The 17,438-nt window shown below is 52.9% G+C and overlaps 1 protein-coding gene and 1 long non-coding RNA gene across 3 annotated transcripts in view; one reads left to right on the forward strand and one right to left on the reverse strand.

Moving 5' to 3' along the window:
- Positions 1–17,438, reverse strand: part of PLXNA1 (plexin A1) — a 111,661-nt gene that overhangs the window by 71,626 nt on the left and 22,597 nt on the right. The window lies entirely within an intron of this gene.
- LOC111935067 (uncharacterized) lies at positions 13,140–17,366 on the forward strand. The gene is made up of 2 exons (XR_002867580.2): positions 13,140–13,304; positions 13,393–17,366. It is a non-coding gene; the product is annotated as an uncharacterized LOC111935067 (long non-coding RNA).

Raw genomic sequence — 17,438 nt, forward strand, 5'->3', positions numbered from 1 at the left:
CTGCTGGCCTTGCAAACAGAGGAGCCAGTGGCAGGAAAAGCCCGCAGACTGGAAGCAGTAGAGGGACATACCCCAAAGGAGGATCTGTTTCAGGGTATTCCCCCTGCTCAGCTCCCCTCCCACCCCAGCAGCCCCACACACACATTCAGCACCAGACAACCCCTGTTTCAGTGGGGCTGCCTGCACAGGCACAAGGGCTCATATCTGCATTTACACATCCATCAGACTCCAACACCTTCTGCAGCCCCATCTCAGCCCCCCACTCATTCAGCTCCAAACACATAAGTGCACCAGCCACTATTTCCACAGCATGAGAGCCAAAAGCCATTTCCTGCAGCCAGGTAAATATTACAGATTCCTATAATAGGAACAAAATCCACTGCACATTCACCTCCACACAGGGAGAAGGACAACACTGATGGCATGAGGGGTTCAGCTTCACCCATTTAACACCAGCTTTGATCCCTTCCTACCCATCAGTCCTCTTTTTACTGCAGCTCTGGGCTGTCCTGGTGTTTTATCTCCATGGACAAATCACACCAGACTGCCCAGGAAAAGCTGATAAGCAATAAACAATCAGGGTCTAAATATCGCAGGGCACAGTGACATTACATATTAGGAGCCAGCACAGGCAGCAGGACTGGGCATGCAGAATCTCTTACAGATTCAATGACAAAATCATACATTACACCATGGACCCCATGCGAATGCAACCCCTGCCATCAGGAGAAGACAGAAAGTTACAGCCACACGTTTTTTTTAACCTTTTGTGATCAACAGCTCCACTATCAACACGGCAGGATCAAAACTCCAGGTCCTGCCTTTCCTCATAAAACAGTCCCTGCTCCAAACACAAAGACTTTCAAGATTAGAGAAAAAATCTTCCAACATTCCATGGGCAGTGATCCTGGTGATAACAGCCAGCTAAGCCTGGCTTCACACTAAGTACACCAGAATGCCTGCAAATATTTTACTTGCAATAGACTTAGACTCTTTTACTCCAGCTTGAGCTCTTGAAGCTAAATTCCCTGGTCTTCCTTTTTGTTCACATTTTAAAATTTCATTCCCATACTCTAAACTTCTGCCCCTCCTACAGCATTTCCAATGCAGAGAGCCACATCCCTGGCCACACTAGACCCTCCTATACATTTCCAAAAAGCCAAGGGAAAGCTATGGGGCCGTGGCTCCCCACCATGCAGAACTCAGAGCAAAGAAAACCACTTGTCTGCAGTGGGCTCCCTGTTCAAAACCAGGATGGAAATTAGGCCCTTCAGTCTGTGCATCAGAGCAATTTCGAACGAGAGATTGAGAAGATTTAAATATAGAGATTGCTTTCCCTAAGGATGCTGCTCAAGATATTTAAGAGCTCAGGTTTTACACAGCATGGATTTCCTTTGGAACTGATGCAGAACTCCCTGCTCTGCCTCTGAAGGCAGCAATGCCTTCTGCAGGCTCTCAGGGAGCACAGGGTCCTGTTGACCAACACAGAGCCCATCACTGACCACAGGGTGGTGTGGCCAGTGGGGTGCAGAGGGGCTGGACCCAACACTGAGCTTTCCAGGTGTGATAGCACTCAGCCACAAATCATCATGACCTCAGCTCTTGCAGGTCTGTGCAATGGGAAATGAAGAGCCTGGCTGTCTCCTTAACAAATTCCTCCTGTGAATGCAGGGCTGCTCTCTGAAAGCCCAGCTCTTGGTAAGACCAGACCAGAACCACATTCCACATCTAAAACTAAGTCCTCAGAAGATCTTCAAGGAACACCTACCACCCTCTCCACCATTCCCAGGGGGTCTCAAGTGGAGGTGCTACCCACCAGGACTTGCCAGCACCTTGGCCATGGAGCATTCCCACACAGGAATGCAGTTGACACTTGGCAGCCTGGAGAGAACTGGGCTGGAGTCAAGAATAGCTGGACCTTACCAGCCTGGTGCTGGAGGGAAAGGAGATGGGGACAGGCAGACAGCGCCCGGATAAACAGCTTTATGCCGAGATGCAACCCTGGCAGACACCCATCACATGCCTGAATATCTGTAAATGGAGGCCAAGGGGTGGGAAATGATGTTAATTAAAGTTTTAATTACTGTAACCAAACAAGTAGTATAATTACTTTATTCTCACAGAGACTTCAAACTGATTAAGGACCACGTGCACAATCTTCGGGTTGATGCAGTTTTTAATTAAACGTGCCATCGAAGATGGTGAGGGGTGGGCAGGACGATGGCTCAGCCCTTCCTGGACCTCCAGGGACCTCATGTGAGGAGGGAGCCCAGGCTGGCAGAGACACGTGGGTCAGCAGCAGACAGTGCCAAAGGCAGCTGCTCTGGGAAGACTGAAGCTGCAGGGTTCACACCAGTGTCTTGCAGGCATAGCTCCTCTCCTACACATCAGCCCTCAGCTTCACATTCCCCCAAAACATCTACCTTTACAAACATTTCCAAAACAGCCCCACAAGGGCACTGAAAATATTAATAAACTGGTGCTGCCAACTGGAGGGAATGATTAAAAAACAATTTTGCAAAGGTATCTTTTTCAAATAATAATAATACTAAAAGACAAAGCAGTAGAAATTAAATTCCCAGTCCCCTACCTCAAATAAATAGTATCAGAATTTGAAATGAGACATAATTACCCCAGCAAGGTTAAAGCCGCTAATGCACACAGAATACAGAATCACCATCCATCATAATCATATCTCATATCGCAGCCATTATTTATAATTAGGAGGTACAGTTTAAAAAACACATAAAGACGCCCATGCAATGCAGTAATTCTTCTGTTATTGCTCCTGGAGGGCCAATCCTGCTCCGATTTGTGGAGTCCAGAATCAGGCAAAAGTAATTCCCTAAAAGTCATTTCCAAAAATCTCCTCTCATGGAAGGGGAACCCACCTCAGCCCACCCACAAGCCATGCTGGCAGCAGTAGGGCACATCCAAGCTGCACTGGGTTTCTCCCAGCCATTTCAAACCAAAGTGGGCTCACAAAGCATCCAGACAAGGATTTACAATTTTTTTCCCCAAATGTCAGTGTGGGAAGAGTGGAGCTGAGCAGACAGCAGAGCCACAGCCTGGCTCAGCAAGGCAGGGACATGCAGACCTGGTGGGCTTTTCCTGGGCTTTCTGCTCAGCTAGGTGGTTGGGGTTTTTTTACCTATTTTCAAAACCACAGAACAAGTTATAGCAAGAGCTGGGAAAACCAAAAGCTAACCCTAGAGCTGCTGAAAGCTGCCCTCCTTTGAAGTGTGGGCTTTGCAGTCTGCCCCCATGCCCCAGTGAAATATTAACAAGCTTCCGGTGAAGCAGGAGGAAATTACGCTTAATATATTCTGGGGAAGTCCGCAGACAGCAGTGCCTAAGCAGCAGAGCCTGGCTCTAGAGGGACCTGCCTCCAAATCCCCTCTCCTGCCAGCAACAAGGAGCAGCCAGTCTGCAGCCCTGCAGGGACGTGCAGCAGCTCCATCACACACACAGGTGCTGAGCAAAGCCTTGCTCAGAAAAGCACAAAGCCCTTGCTCAGAAAAGCACAAACCCATGGACATGGTGGGGTACACAGCTGGTTCTGAGCCCCAGGAGTCTGGGAGAAGTGGATTTACACCCTTTGATGACAAAATAGAAAGCAACAGCAGTTGGGCACTGTGTCCTGGGGACATAGAGCTGTGATGGCAGAGGTGACAGCAAAAGCGCAGGTATAAGGACACAGGAATAAAAGATGCATGAGCATATGTGTGTAAATCTAAGGAACAGTGTTTTTGTGGATGGAAAAGCAAGCTGGGATAAGGACAGGGAAAAGCTGAGGCACAAGTCTCAGGCTCAAGCAGCCCCAAGGAGCTCAACCCCCAGCAAGCCAAAGCCAGCTCGCCCCACCAGTCTCATGACTCTTACTCACAACAGAGCTGCACTTTCTCAGAAGTTTCATTAAGCTGTAAAACAAGAAAAAAATAACAGGGAAGGAAAAAAAAAGAAAGCCAGCTTGCAGATGCACATACAAACACACACCCCCCAGAACCCAGGAAACACTTTTCAAATTAAAGTTGCTGTAGAGAGCAAAACCTCAGCAAAGTTTTCAGCCCAGATCCCATTACAGGGGGTGCTGTGTTTCTGCAGCACAAGAGGATCAGAGGCACAGGGAGTAGTTGGAAGGAGGACACAGACAGAAAGAGGGGCTCTGTGCAGAGCAGCATCACCCCACTATCAATGAGGGGAGAATAACCCTTTTTGGGGTTCAGACATTGTGCCCACCTTGCCATCAGCTCTCTGGGACACGCTGTCTTCTTGCATGGTGAGTACCAGCCTATGCACCTCATCACAAGGATTGACCTCCAGGGCTGCACGCAGGGGACACAGGGCACCTCTTGGGCCTGCCCTGAGCATTTTCCAGCTCCTCCTCTATTTCAGACAGCCAGTGTACCTCCCAGCATGCCAAGGACCTGCAGGCTTGCAGGAATCAATAAGTTTGGGGAAGACCACTTTGGGAATGCTAGAAAGAGGATACTGCCCACAAGACTATGGAGAAGGAATACTGCTAAGCCAAAGAGGAGTGGGTCGTGTCCCTGCAGCCAATGCTTCCCCAAGCCCTAAATGGTCATCAGCAGAGCACCAGGCTCTGTGTAACATCCTTCAGCCATTTCAGCCCTGATAGCACACACCAGAAGGACTTTTAACATCAGTGGAGCCTGAGCTTACTGCAAGCAAAAGCAGCAGAGAAAGGAGGAGGTGCTTTGCAGGCTTGGGCAGAGGATCACTATTTGCCTGTCCAAGTGCTGAAAACTAATCCCCCCCTTCCCCCTTTCTATCCCATTGAAAACTTGACAGAACCTCCTAGCGCTCTGCAGTTGAAATTGGCAGGTCTCAAATTAATTGACTGCAATTTTACACAACAACATGTTTAGCTGTGAGCTGACCCGCAGCCCACTTGGCTCGCCATCGCTCCCCAGACACTTTTCAAGCAGCCTCCAAAACTTCATAACACATCGAAGGCGAGGCGAGCAGGCTGCCAACGTGACCCTCTCCCTGCCAAAAGCCAGCCCTGCCTCCCCTCGCCCCCACCCCGACCCTGCTCCAGCTCCTCCGGTGTTTTCTCCCACTCTTGTTAATGGCTCGTTAAATTATTCTTGTCATCTCCGAGGATTTTTGCTCCTCGAAACGCTGAGGGCAGGCTGGGTTACGGGCCCGCTGCTTTACCATGGAAACGGCAGCCATGGGACCAATGCAGGCAACAGGAGTGAGAAAAGTCAGGGTGTTTTTTTTATTTCAATCCACCCTGACGTATTCCTGTTCTCCTTCTGCTTAATACCCCGAAGGACAATACCCAAAGCTAAATATGATGATGCAGTGGCAGGTCTGTGATATCCCCACCCAGGACTGAGTACTTGGGGTAATGCAAAAATACACAACCCCAGCACCCAGGAACAAGAAGATGCCTGCAACCCACCTCCCACCCACCCAAAAAACCACCATGGTCCTCTTAGGAGAGGGTCTGGGGGGGCACCATCCCTCATGTGCAGCCTGCCTGCAACCGAGCCCCCAGAATTCGGGGCTGGTCCTGGCTCGAGGTCTCCCAGCCTTTCTGCCAGCTCCTGCGAGATGCTGCAGCTGCCTCAGCCAAGCACCCCGGTGATGAGTCAGCCCCAGCTCCCAACCCTAATGCAATCCCATCCCCAGTGCCGGGCAGGCAGCTTTCCAGGGCATGTCCACAACATGAAAGGCACGCTCTCGCCGCACTGCTGGGTCGAGAGCTGGAGGAGGAGAAGAGAGCATTGCTCCGGCTCTGCCGAGGACTTGGGTCGAGCAGCTGACGCCCTGCAAAAGCCAAACTGGGGGTGGGTTGTTTGTGTGATTTCATTGCTTGAACAAACAGAAACATCCTGTATGTGATTAAGAGCCTTTATGAAAAACACACCAGCACTGAACCCCACAGCTGGGACCAAAGGTACGGCTGTGGCTGGAAGGCAGCACGCAGCAGGGCTCGGCCGCTCCGGGGTGAGCAGAGCTCCCTGGCAGGTTCACTCAGCCACAGCACCCCAGGGATGTTTGAGACCATGCACAGAAACAGACTAGGAACTTTCCCCACTAGGAAATCACTCCCCCATAAAATGTCAGTTTTTCCATGCCAACCTCCCCATGCTCTAGGGAGCAAGAGGCACAGCAGGGTTACCAACAGCCCACAAGCTGCAGGCCATGGCTGCTCCAGGAGAGGCAGCCAAGGCTCTAACATCACTCTGAAGCTTTAATTCTTTCCTTTATCACCTTCTGCCCCAGGATATCAAAGCATGCCACACGTCTCAAGATTGTTCCTCCTTTTGGCTGCAGGCATCACCATCCACAGCTGGCACAGAGAAGAACTGGACAATGTAGGCAGGAGAAGGGAACTGACCACATCCACCACCTCCTCCCTTCCCCCCCACCCCGCCCCAAAAAAGGGAGAACTCCAGCTCCTGCCAAAAACCAGGACTTGCCTGGACTTGTGCAGCCATCACCTCCACAGCCCCTGCCCTCCACTCCAACAGAGCTGCCTCGAGGGAGCCACGCCAGGAAAACACATGCTTTTATTTAAGGAGCACAGGCTGAGCAGGGAAAAAAGCACTTAAAGTTACACACTCACACACCAAAAAGAAAGAAAACAAAAAAAAAAAAAATTTGAAGTTTTGTAGTTGTTTCTCTCTGGCAAAATTCAAAATAGGGTAAGGCTTTTGTTTTGCTGGGAGGCTTTAAAAAAAGTGTATTTTACCCAAATCATCCTTGAAACATTCTTGACATTTATTACCAGAAACTTTTCCTCCAATTAATTGCCTCTACACAACTATCATTTTCCTGATGAAAAACAACACCAGAAACTCGCAAGCTATTTAAAAAACATTTGCTCTCTCTCTGTTTCTCCCTGGTCTTGAGCATAAACAGAATTCAGGAGGTTAGAGGGGTCAAAAACAACAATTTTGACTCAACAGCCTTGACCAGTGTGAGCTACCACCCATGGCAGGGACACTAAGGGCAAGACCTGGAGCTCGGTAGATACTGAAAAATTACCTCTGGTCCTCAGGTATGAGGTGTCACCTCTGGCTCCAACTCAGAAATGCACAGTGAGCCAAGTCTCAGCTGAAAAATCATGTACTTGGAGAACTGGGCTGTGTTTCTAGCCATGGCTTTCATAGCACAGTGGTGAGGATGTTCACACAAGTGTGACAGCACATGAAAGGGGGAACCAAGCCAAGCAGAGGTGAGTGGAGATTCTTCCATCGACAGCCACCCAGGCAGATAAGGTCTTGGGGAGTACCAGAGCTGTTTGGATGCTCTTTATCACTTCCACTTCTGAAATAAAGCCCAGTCTCATCTCAGTATCCCAGGAGGGCAGGCGAAACAACCTCAGCTGCATGAGGGATGAAAGGATGAGGCTGCAGAAGGGAAGACAAGTCGTGATGCTGGACTCCATGAAGGGAGGGACACAGATGTGCTCTGCCTCTGGGACAAGTGGCTAAAGAGCAGGGGGACATGCTCAAGGCACGAAGAGCAACACATCCAGCAGGGACCACAGGTGGTGGGTGCCAACCCAGGCTGTGCCAGCCCTGCCACAGCCTCCAGCCAGAAATGCTGATGCTGTCGTACAACCAGGTTACCACAATTTAAGGAGCACACCTGCAAATGGGCAGCAGCACCACATCACCACATGGTGTGCCCTTAGCCACCAAGGTGAGCCACACTCTGAAGCTCGAGCAAGCACATTTACCCCTCCCCATTCCCTGCTCCTCCATCCCCACGCCAAAGGCAGCAATTTTTTTGCCCTCTCTTAAAATAAGAAGTCACTGGAGGAAGAAGCCAAAGCTCACACATCCTGCACCAAAGCTGACTCATCCCCCTGGGAGAGTCCAGGAATCTCATTCCCAGGTTACGTGCTCCAGCCACAAGCTCACACTTTCCCACTGGCAGATTCGAGGAGGGAAAGAGAGGCAGGAAGAAAACTCCCAGCTGAGACAGGGAGTGTTTATCTCACCTACTAGAAACACATCTTTAATTTTAAACGTTGAGCGTAAAAACAAGATCCCTTGAGGCTCATAAACATACCAGAAAGAGAGGGAGAGCAACATGGAGTAATCCTGGAGAAAGAAAGGGAGAATTCAGTTTGGGAAGTTCCCATCCCTCACACAGGGTGGGGATCAGCTGGCACAAGCCATGCATACATGGTGCAGTTTTCAGGGGTTTGGGTCTTTTTAAAGGACTTTGCTTAGCTCTCAAATAAACCATCACAGGCATCACCCTCCCCCAGGAAACCAGGGGTGGTGGCAGTAAGCCCAACCCAATCTAGTGTTTGCATCCAGGGGGGCAGAGGCTGCTCCCCTCCCTCTACTAAGGAAGCTGTCAGGACTAGATGCCTCCAAGGTCCCACATCCCACCATCCTCACCAGGGATGCTGAGCATTTCTGTGTGGCTGTCACCAAGACACCCACTTTCCTTAGCTAATTACAGATGCAGTCACCCTGGCCAAGACACAGACCTATTTCTGGAAACTTTCAAAGAAAAATAAATACATATGCAGAAAGAGAGAGACACACATGCGTGCACACATCAAACTGCATCATATTTTCCTCCATTAATTTTTTCAGTTGCATTCTGCTCAACAACTACCAATTAATTTTTGACGAAAAGCAAAAATTCAAGAGAACAGCCAGGCACTGACCCAGCCTTCAAGATCAGCAGGACTGCAAACTGCTCTACAGACCTCAAGCTTTCCCACAAGCACCTCTGCTGAGCCAAACATCCATCCTCAGAAGGATTTGACTGTCTTTCAGTAAAAATTTAGCTTAAAGTCCTGCTTGGGAGGAGCATCAGCAGTGACATGAGTTTAGTGGAGCTCAGGTTTTGATTGGGGTTGCTGCTGGGAGGGTTGGGAATATACAGAAGGGACAAGGGAGGACTGAAGGTGAGAAAAGCCCTGCTGGATACATATGGATACTGTGTCCTTCAAGGTGAGATGCATGACATGGGGTTCTCCAAGGAAGTGACATCCCTGTGTCTCCAGCTCCCTCCTCCCTGAGCTCCACCAAAGAAGAGCCACGCCAAAATCTCATGTACATTTAACACCATCCCTTCACCTGTCCCTAGTCCAGCTCCCACTGCCACAGCTCCAGAGGTCCATCATATCCATCAACGACTACAAGTTGTCCCTAGAAAGGCAGGGAAACCCCTCACCTCGGGAACTGCCTGCCCACGGAGCAGCATTACCAGCATTAAGCCTCCAGCTACAGCAGCGCCAGGTTTGCTTTGTGGATGCCGGCACATAATTAAGATCTACAGGGCACTGTCAATCATCAAGGGGAGAAAGAAATGGCAGGAAACCCTCTCCTGGGACACAGCAGAAGCCCATGCATTGCTGGTGCCAGGATGCCCAAGAGATGCTGGTGGGATGACACAAATCCAATCCACCCCTGGAGCAAGCAGCCAGTCTCTCCACCCTCCAAACTGCCTCTTCTCACCTGCTTTATGAACAGTAAATCCCCCCCAAAGCCAAGCCTGTGCTCTCACAGTGCAGCATAATTCCTAATCCTTGCTCCAGAGGGAACAGCCTCTTAACCCATGGGATGCTGCATCCCAGGGTGGCTCTGGAGGGAAGAGCCAGCACCACATGCATGGGAGATGGGGTGCTACAGGGCTTGAGGCTTCAATCTGGCCCACTAAGAAGGCCAGGGGGCAAAGAACCTTTCCAGGACTCCAGACACAGGGAGGAAAAGTCCAAGCAAAGCAAAGGCTGCAGAGGACAGGTCCCCTACTGCTCCAAAACATTCTGATCAACCTGTCCCTTCAGGCCAAACCACAGAACTTGGACCCACCAGCTCCCAGCCCACACTGCAAAGGCATCAGGGAGCAGCCTGGGAAAGCTGCACCACAAGAGCACACACAGCCTGGAGGGCAGTGGGACAGCCCTCCTCTTTTACCCTGGAGCACCGACCTTTCCCAGTCTGTTCCCAAAGAGAGAGCAGGGTGGAGCGGCATCCCCACTACTCCAGAGCCACGCACAGCCACGCTAGCGCACAAATTGCTTCATTAAATGTCATCGCATTAAGCCAGTTTCATGAATTTAACATTGTCCCCGGACTACTGTTTGCCTGAAAATTAAATTATGGCAACATTTGTTGTTTCAACGAGTCTGTCTGTCAGGGACCGGGCTGGAGGAGGAGATGCAGCCACAGGCAGGGGATTAAACTCCAGCAGTCAGGCTCCTGTGGACATGTGGCTTCAGTGAAGATGGACAACACAGCCACAGCTTCCTTCATGGGAGTGGGAGAAGGGAAGAATCAAGCTCACATGTTATTTCAACAACAGCCAGCCGTGCCAGATGTGGAGACATGAGCCAAGCTGCCTGGAAAGGGAAACTATCTCTGTTTTGGTGCAAATAAAGGCTCTGATCAGCCCCAGCAGCCACTGGCCAGCACAGAAAAGCATCACCCTGTATCTCTCAAGGCACCATGGACCCTGGCTGCCTCCACACAAGGAGCTCAAGTGGGCAGTCCAGGGCTTCTTTGATCTTTCCAGATTACAAAGCTTTGCCGCATACAGGAACACTCTGAGAAATTTCTCATTTATTCTTCCTTTTCCCTAGAGCAGCTCCTCTCTGCAGTATCAGAGAAACAAAGGTGACAACCTTTCACTTTGTAAAGAAAACCATCAAACGAAGCGGACTATAAATAGGACCCAAAACTGACCTGCATCCCCAGCCAAGGGGAATGAAATGAAGACAAGTGAACGAACAGCTTCAAGGTCAGAGAGACTTTTTTATTTCCCCTTCATTCAAGGACTGGTAATTTTTATCCACGCAGGAGAGCAATCCAAAATACATCATTAGGGTTGTAGCTAATAAAAACCACACTGGCTTTTTTCAGCCCGGTGTTGTTTCTTTTGCCCATACAGATTATGGTGGGAGGGAGCTGCTTCCCCCAGCACCTGCTCTAGCAGTAGAAGCCCCCCTTGCATCCCTCTCCTTGCTTTCCAGGGCTGAGCACCCCGGTCATGCCAGATCTGTCCCAGCACAAAGCTACCAAACGATGCTGCCCTCAAGAGCACAAAGCGTGGACAAATTAAAGCACTATCACATTATCCTGCCTTTCTCTGCCAGACTGTAGGGATGCTCCCCACTACTTCAGCCCATTCTCCGTCTGCAGAGAGCTGGCTTGTCACACAGCACTGGCTCTCTTCCTTCTCTCCAGCTGCTAAATGGCATTAAAAGAACTAAGCATCCATTAAATAAAACTTTCCCACTTGCTTCCCATGTAGACAATTGCTCTCACTGCCACGGGGAGGTTTCGTGCTGGCAGCTGGTCCACAGGTTCACAAAGAGCAGGGAGGTGCCAGGATCAGCTCTGGTAGCACAGGTCATCCAGGGAAAGCACCAGAGAGAAACCGAGACATTGTCCCAGGGGTCTGCATTCTCACCATCACCCAGCACCCACCCCAGCTCCTTTATTCCTATTTCACCTCACACTGCTGACCCATGCAACACCTTTCTGCTGCCTTCCCCACCAGCCTGCCACTGGCATCCTTTCTCCTGTTCCACTTCAGAAAAGCCTGTAATTAACAAGGGCAGGAGATAACAAGAGGCCGAACAGCAACTCTTCCAAGCAGCCTGGGACTGACACCATCCCCACCTGGACTTGGAGACAAATGACCACCCATGTATCAAAGTCTCAGAGATGGATTACAGGATCCAGCAGCCACTAAGGGGCAGCTGGAGTCCACATCCTGCATCCCCAAGTGCCATACCTCCACCTTGCACTTGATCTTTGATGGATTTTCCTCCCAACCCAGAAGGGAAAAGCAGGGAGGTCAACTCATGGGGATGTCTGACCTTCCCCATAGTCATGTCTCTACCTGAGGTGGGGCTGGAGCACGAAGAGACCCAGACAACACTGGAGCTGCCTGAGTTCCTGCTAAGCACACACCCTCCCTCCTCCAGCAGGCCAGGGGCTGAGGGCAAATTCCTCAGGCACCATTAAATCTGGGTTAATGGGCCTGTACAAAGGCCAAGCAGGACACCAGCACTGCCCTTTCACACCAGGCATACCGACAGTCCCTGCCTCCCAAACCGTAGCCTTCTTGATGAGCCAAGACATCCTCCCTAGCTGCCTTTGGTGGGAGGTAGGGGCCATTCTCCCACCTGAAAAGCCAAAATTAGTCAGTGTTTGTGAAAGTCAGCCAGTGAATAGGCACAATGGCTCCAACAGGAGAGATCCAACAGAGCTGGGCCCTCCCAGCTCATTTCCATTTTAATGGCCCGGCTTTTCCCCCTGCCCTGTCCCCTAGGGGCCACCACAGAGGTCCCCAGCAGGAGGCATAGTCCAAAGCAAGAGTCGTGCTCCCCGTTCTTCCCAGCAGAACAGAGGTCACAGACAGGGGCCACAGCCCTGCGTTCAGCAGCAGAGAGATGCAGAAGAAAATGCTCAGCAGCTTCATGCTTCAGCAACTAAACCAAGCCCACCAGGAGGGAAAAACTACTGCTCACTGCTGGCCCTGCACACCCCCAGCCAGCCCACGCACCCTTTTTCCTAACAACAGCCCCCAGTGAGTGTGATCCAAACATTTATAGGGGCTCAGCGCCCCCATCAACGACCCCAAAGATCGCTCATCTGCCTTGTTCTCCCAGAACCGCAAAGCCAGGGCCACCAATGCTTTACACAGCCCTGCAACAACCAGGGCAGGAACAGCAAGGCACACAGTCACAAACCCTCGCAGGCTCTTGCTTTTTCCTTTCCCAGCCTCATTTCCACAATACTTCCAGGGTGGCAGCCCCTGCCAGGGCATGGGATGGTCAGCTGTGAAGGTGATGCTGTGTTCGGCTGGCACAGATCCTCCAGCTCCTGAGCAAACCCTGCAGGGCAGCACCGACCTGTCCTGAGGGGCTGCCAAGCGGCGTTTTGCCCTCAAACCCCCTCGCAGAATGACTACACAAGCCAGGTTTGCACCGGTACTTTTGAAGACACGGGATCTTTGGGATCCACCTCCATCCCCAAGCCTCCTCCGGCTTTCACAACGTGCTGTTGCCCAAAAGTCACCTTGCCTGAGAGCGGTGGAGCCCGGCGGCCGCGCTGCCGTGGGGCGCGGATGATGGAAGGGGGGAGGCCCACGGCTGCCTGCGGTTGCCCGGCGCCAGGGAGAGCAGAGCCCTGCACCGTCAGCGCTTTCAGCAGCGAAGGTTGGAGCAGGGCTGGCTGCTGCTGCCTCCCGGCTGGCCGGGCGCCAGGCTCCCAGGCCTCGCTCACCTGCCAGCTTTGCGTGGAGAGAGCGGAGCAGATGAGGGGAAAGAAGAAAGAGAGTTGTGGCTTGTGAGTCAAAAAGCCTGGGGGCACGGAGGGTGGAGGGAGCAGGCTTTGAGGGCAGTGAGTCCCCTGACACTTCCTCTTCTTCCCCAAGGCTGTATGAGCATGCTGGAGCAGCCCTTGGAGTGTCAGGAGCCTGGAAATATTCATGTTCCTCCATCCTGCAAGAGGCAGGAGCAGGAACCCCAGTGTCATTCCCCTCCAGGAGTCACCCCAGGACGAAGCTGGCAGCTGCCTGGAGCCACGGCCTCGCCGCCCCGGCAGATCCCAGAGGCCAGCGGTTCACGATGAATTTCTAATTGTTTCCTCCAACAATGAGACATCCTGTTCAGAGCCGGGCGGCGCAACAAAGCCCAGCGCCGGCGAGCAGGGCCCCTTCCTGCTGAGCAGCAATGGGGCGATGCCGAGTGCTCCCTGCCACGAGCAGGGGCACAGGAAGGCTCCGCTGCCCCCTCCCCACCCCATCCACTTAACACGCCCGCTCTCCAGCCTCCACCTTGATTAAAACAGCTTAACGACTCCAGCAAGAGCTCTCGAGGGGGCGGGGAGCCGCCAAGAGGTATTTGATGGATTCACTTTGGCAACCGTCGGCTACCTTGTCATGCCAATAAAATGATTGCCATTGACTGGGGAGAGGCGCGGGCGCATGCTCCGAGGAGCACATCTCCCTCACGGGGCTGAGCCAGGCGCCCAGGGGGCTGTCAGCGTAGGCCTCAGGGGAGGGGGACAGGGGTCTGCAGAGGATGGGATGGGGACGGAGCAGGACAGGGCACAGGGAACAGGAGGAACAAAAGGCCCTTGTGCCGGGCAGCCAGCTGGGAAGAGGCAGCAGCACGGGCAGGAGAGCATTTCCAGGGGCTGCGCAGGGGTCGGTGCCTGGGGAGTCCTCAAGGGTCACCAGCTGACACCGCCAGGGCCAGGGCAGGGTTCATGCCCCAGATCTGTCCTGTGTCCCCACACACACCCCCCAAAAGAAAAGCCAGCCGAGGCACAGGCAGTAAGTACGGTAGCCAGCAGCAGGGTCCCGAGGCGGGCCAAGCCTTCCCGCACACTCCGGGAGCCAGATTTCACGCGCCGAGACACAAAGGGCCCCTTTTCAGCCAGAGCTGCTTACCCTGAGCACCAGGCAGAGGGTGATGAGAAAGGATCCATGGGGACAGGGACCAGCCGGGTGGGCAGGGAGCCTGATGGCTTCTCCCAGCTCACGTGGACCATGATTAGGTAATGCATCACACCCAACACATGGGGGCTTCTGCGATAAAAGGGAGCCAGCAGGCAACAGGGAAATCCCAAAAAGGCCCTGGCCAGCAACTCCCTCTCCCCACAGCACCTATTTTCTGTTTAGGCACACCAAGGGTTGCGAACACACTGAGGCATCCTTAACCCAAAGCTTTTAGAGAACTCGGGGGAGGTGCCTCCACAGGCTATCAAATCAGCTCCCCCATGGCCCACAGGACAGGGAGCTTCAGGGGAGCCCCTCAACCCTCTCCAGGCCAGGAGAGGAGCACTATGTCCTGCTGTTAGGGTTGGGGATAACCCACTTAGCATGAAGAGTTTATTATTAGTAGTACTATTAGTATTATTATTAACAAAGAAGTGAAATCAAAGCAGCCAGACATAGGCCCAGTTCAGCTGTGCTTTCTGTGGGAGAGAATAAACAAGCTGTGGCAAGCACAAGCCCTGAGGGGGGAGCAGATTCCCAACGGAGGCAAGATGCGTTCATGCCCAAGGCCAGCCAGCTCCAGGACAGAACAGAGAGCTACAGGGATTGCAGTGGTGACTGGGGAAACAGAAAATCCTCCAAAAATGAGAGCTCAGCTGGCTGCCAGGGATGTGTAGTCCGATGCTATGCTGGCTGGGATGCACTGGGATTACTCTGCCCTGTAACCACGCCTGCCTTATGGATCTCCAGTGCCTGGATCCCCAGCAGTGCTGGGTACCTCCTGTAGGGCTGTGGCAGGAGGGACAGCTCACAGCCTCCCTCTTCCACAGAAGCCAGGGACAGCTGTGGGCAGGGAGCCACCGGTCGCTTTGAGAGAGGAACTCAGCTCATCCCCCCAAAAATAACCAGACAGCACCCAAAACTGGGTCAACCCACAAGGGCTACACTGAGCTCAGCAGAGCCCCAAGGCAGTGTAGTGTTTGCATAACGAGGAGCAGATGGCACTGAAGGAGGGCAGCTGGGTCTGTGCTGCACCTCCCAGAATGTCCCACTGCTCCGGCTCCCAGCCGCCAGCCCAGCACAGTGCGGTCACTGAGAGGGGGTTGCACCATCAGCACACCCCCTTCCGTATCAGCCTTCTTCCCTCTCTCCATACAACACTTCAAACACACCCAAAATCAAGTCTTTGGCATACACAGCTCAAGAGCAGACATAGGTGCAGTGTCAAACATGCCTTTCCAGCACATGACTGAGCACTCCCATTGCAATCATACACACAGCTTCCTATCTACCCACAAAAGAGAAAAGACAACCTGGAAAAATGATAACAGCCCAATAAAAATATTGCCAATTGAGGACAGGTGGTTTCCAGAAAAAACCCAAGCGTTAGGATGCAAGCCTCATTTCCCTTTCAAAAACATCCCCTGGTATTCCTGCTGCAGCATGCTCATGGCTCAAGTCCCCATGTCACTTCCCATTCACAGAACTCTCAGACCATAGGGTGCAAGGCCAGGTCCCTGTTTGCCAGCTCAGGAGTACAGAGGAAGTGGTTCAGTGCCAGCTCCAGCAGTGTTGGAACCCATCCCTGCATTGTTCACCTGGGCATGGCTGGAATTCCCTGAGAGCCTCAGTCCCATGACTGCTGGCACGGAGGACAGCGAGCACGTGGGACTAAAGGCTTTCCAAGCCTGGCCTCTCCACATAACTCGGGATCAGCCAAAGATAACCACCTGCCTGGTAATGCTGCCGGACAAGCTGCGACTGGGCTGCCATGGGTTCCGCTGCTGCAACCTGCTCAGCGTGCCAGGGGTCGTGATCTCCATCCCCCTGGTGCCTCCACATCGCAGCCCACAGCCCCTGTCCCACAGACAGTTTTGCAAACCTCACATTGCCTGTAAGATCCTTCCAACCCCCCAAAGTTGGGGTCTCCTTGCAGCTGTGATGGCAGCAGGTGCTGCCCAGCACCCTGCCCACCCGACAGCAACTGCTGGTGGCAGGGCTGGGGAGAGGCTGCAGGACAGTCACAGGCTCACACGGCTTTTGGGGGGGACAAAGGGAAGCTCTGTCTGCATGCAACAGTCTGGACAAATGCTGGGCATGGGAGCTGCCATCCAAGGAAAAGCCAGACGCGGCAGTGACTCTGGCCTGACCTTACCCCAGCCCAGATGGCGAGACCAGTGCCCCTCAGCAGAGCAGCATCCATTACAGGGCTCCTGGGGGTGGGGAGGGGGGCACCCAGCTGTCAGTGCAGCCCTTCCTCTCCCAGAGGAGATGCCAGGGCTTCTGGAAAGGGCAGGGGGGCCGGCAGGCTGCACCAAGCCTAGTGTGGGTGTTTGCCAAGGGGACGGTGGGAAGCACCTACAGCTTAAAAGCAGAGGGACTGCAACCACTGCTAAAGGTTGCACCCTCCCACACCCCCACACACATCCCCTCTGCCTGGAGGAGCCACCTTGGCTACACCCTTGCTGAACCCCTGCCAGGTATCACATCTCCTGACTGGGGACACATTGGTTCCACTCAAAGCCAGGTCAGCAGCCCCTCCCTGCCCTCCCCTGCCTCCAGCCCTGGCAGCCAGGCAGCAGGATCAGGTAGCTGCTGAGGCAGCACTTTGCCGGGCAGCCAGGCAGCCCCTGCCGCAGGAGGGCTGGGCTGCCCACCTCAAGGTCACTGCAGGGACAAGGAGAGGACCCTGTGGCGCAGGACTTGGAGCCTGCAAAGTGCTCCCATGCTGTCATTAGAGAGCTCTGCAACATCAGGGGATCTGGGGGCTCCAGGTAAGATACGCCTATAAAACCTACACAGCATTCCAGCATTGAGACCCGTCTCTTGAGTCTCATCAGTTCCATGTCCTCATGCCCTGCACAGCCAGAGAGCCCCACCAGCTCTTTGGGGCACCAAGTTTAAAACCAGGAAAAACAAAGCTTGAGAAAGCCTTGCAGGGAAGGAGCACGCTCAAGCCACACCTGGGCATCAAGTTC

Source organism: Cyanistes caeruleus, chromosome 11 (genome assembly GCF_971803275.1).
Source record: "Cyanistes caeruleus chromosome 11, bCyaCae1.hap1.1, whole genome shotgun sequence".
Classification (NCBI taxonomy): domain Eukaryota; kingdom Metazoa; phylum Chordata; class Aves; order Passeriformes; family Paridae; genus Cyanistes; species Cyanistes caeruleus.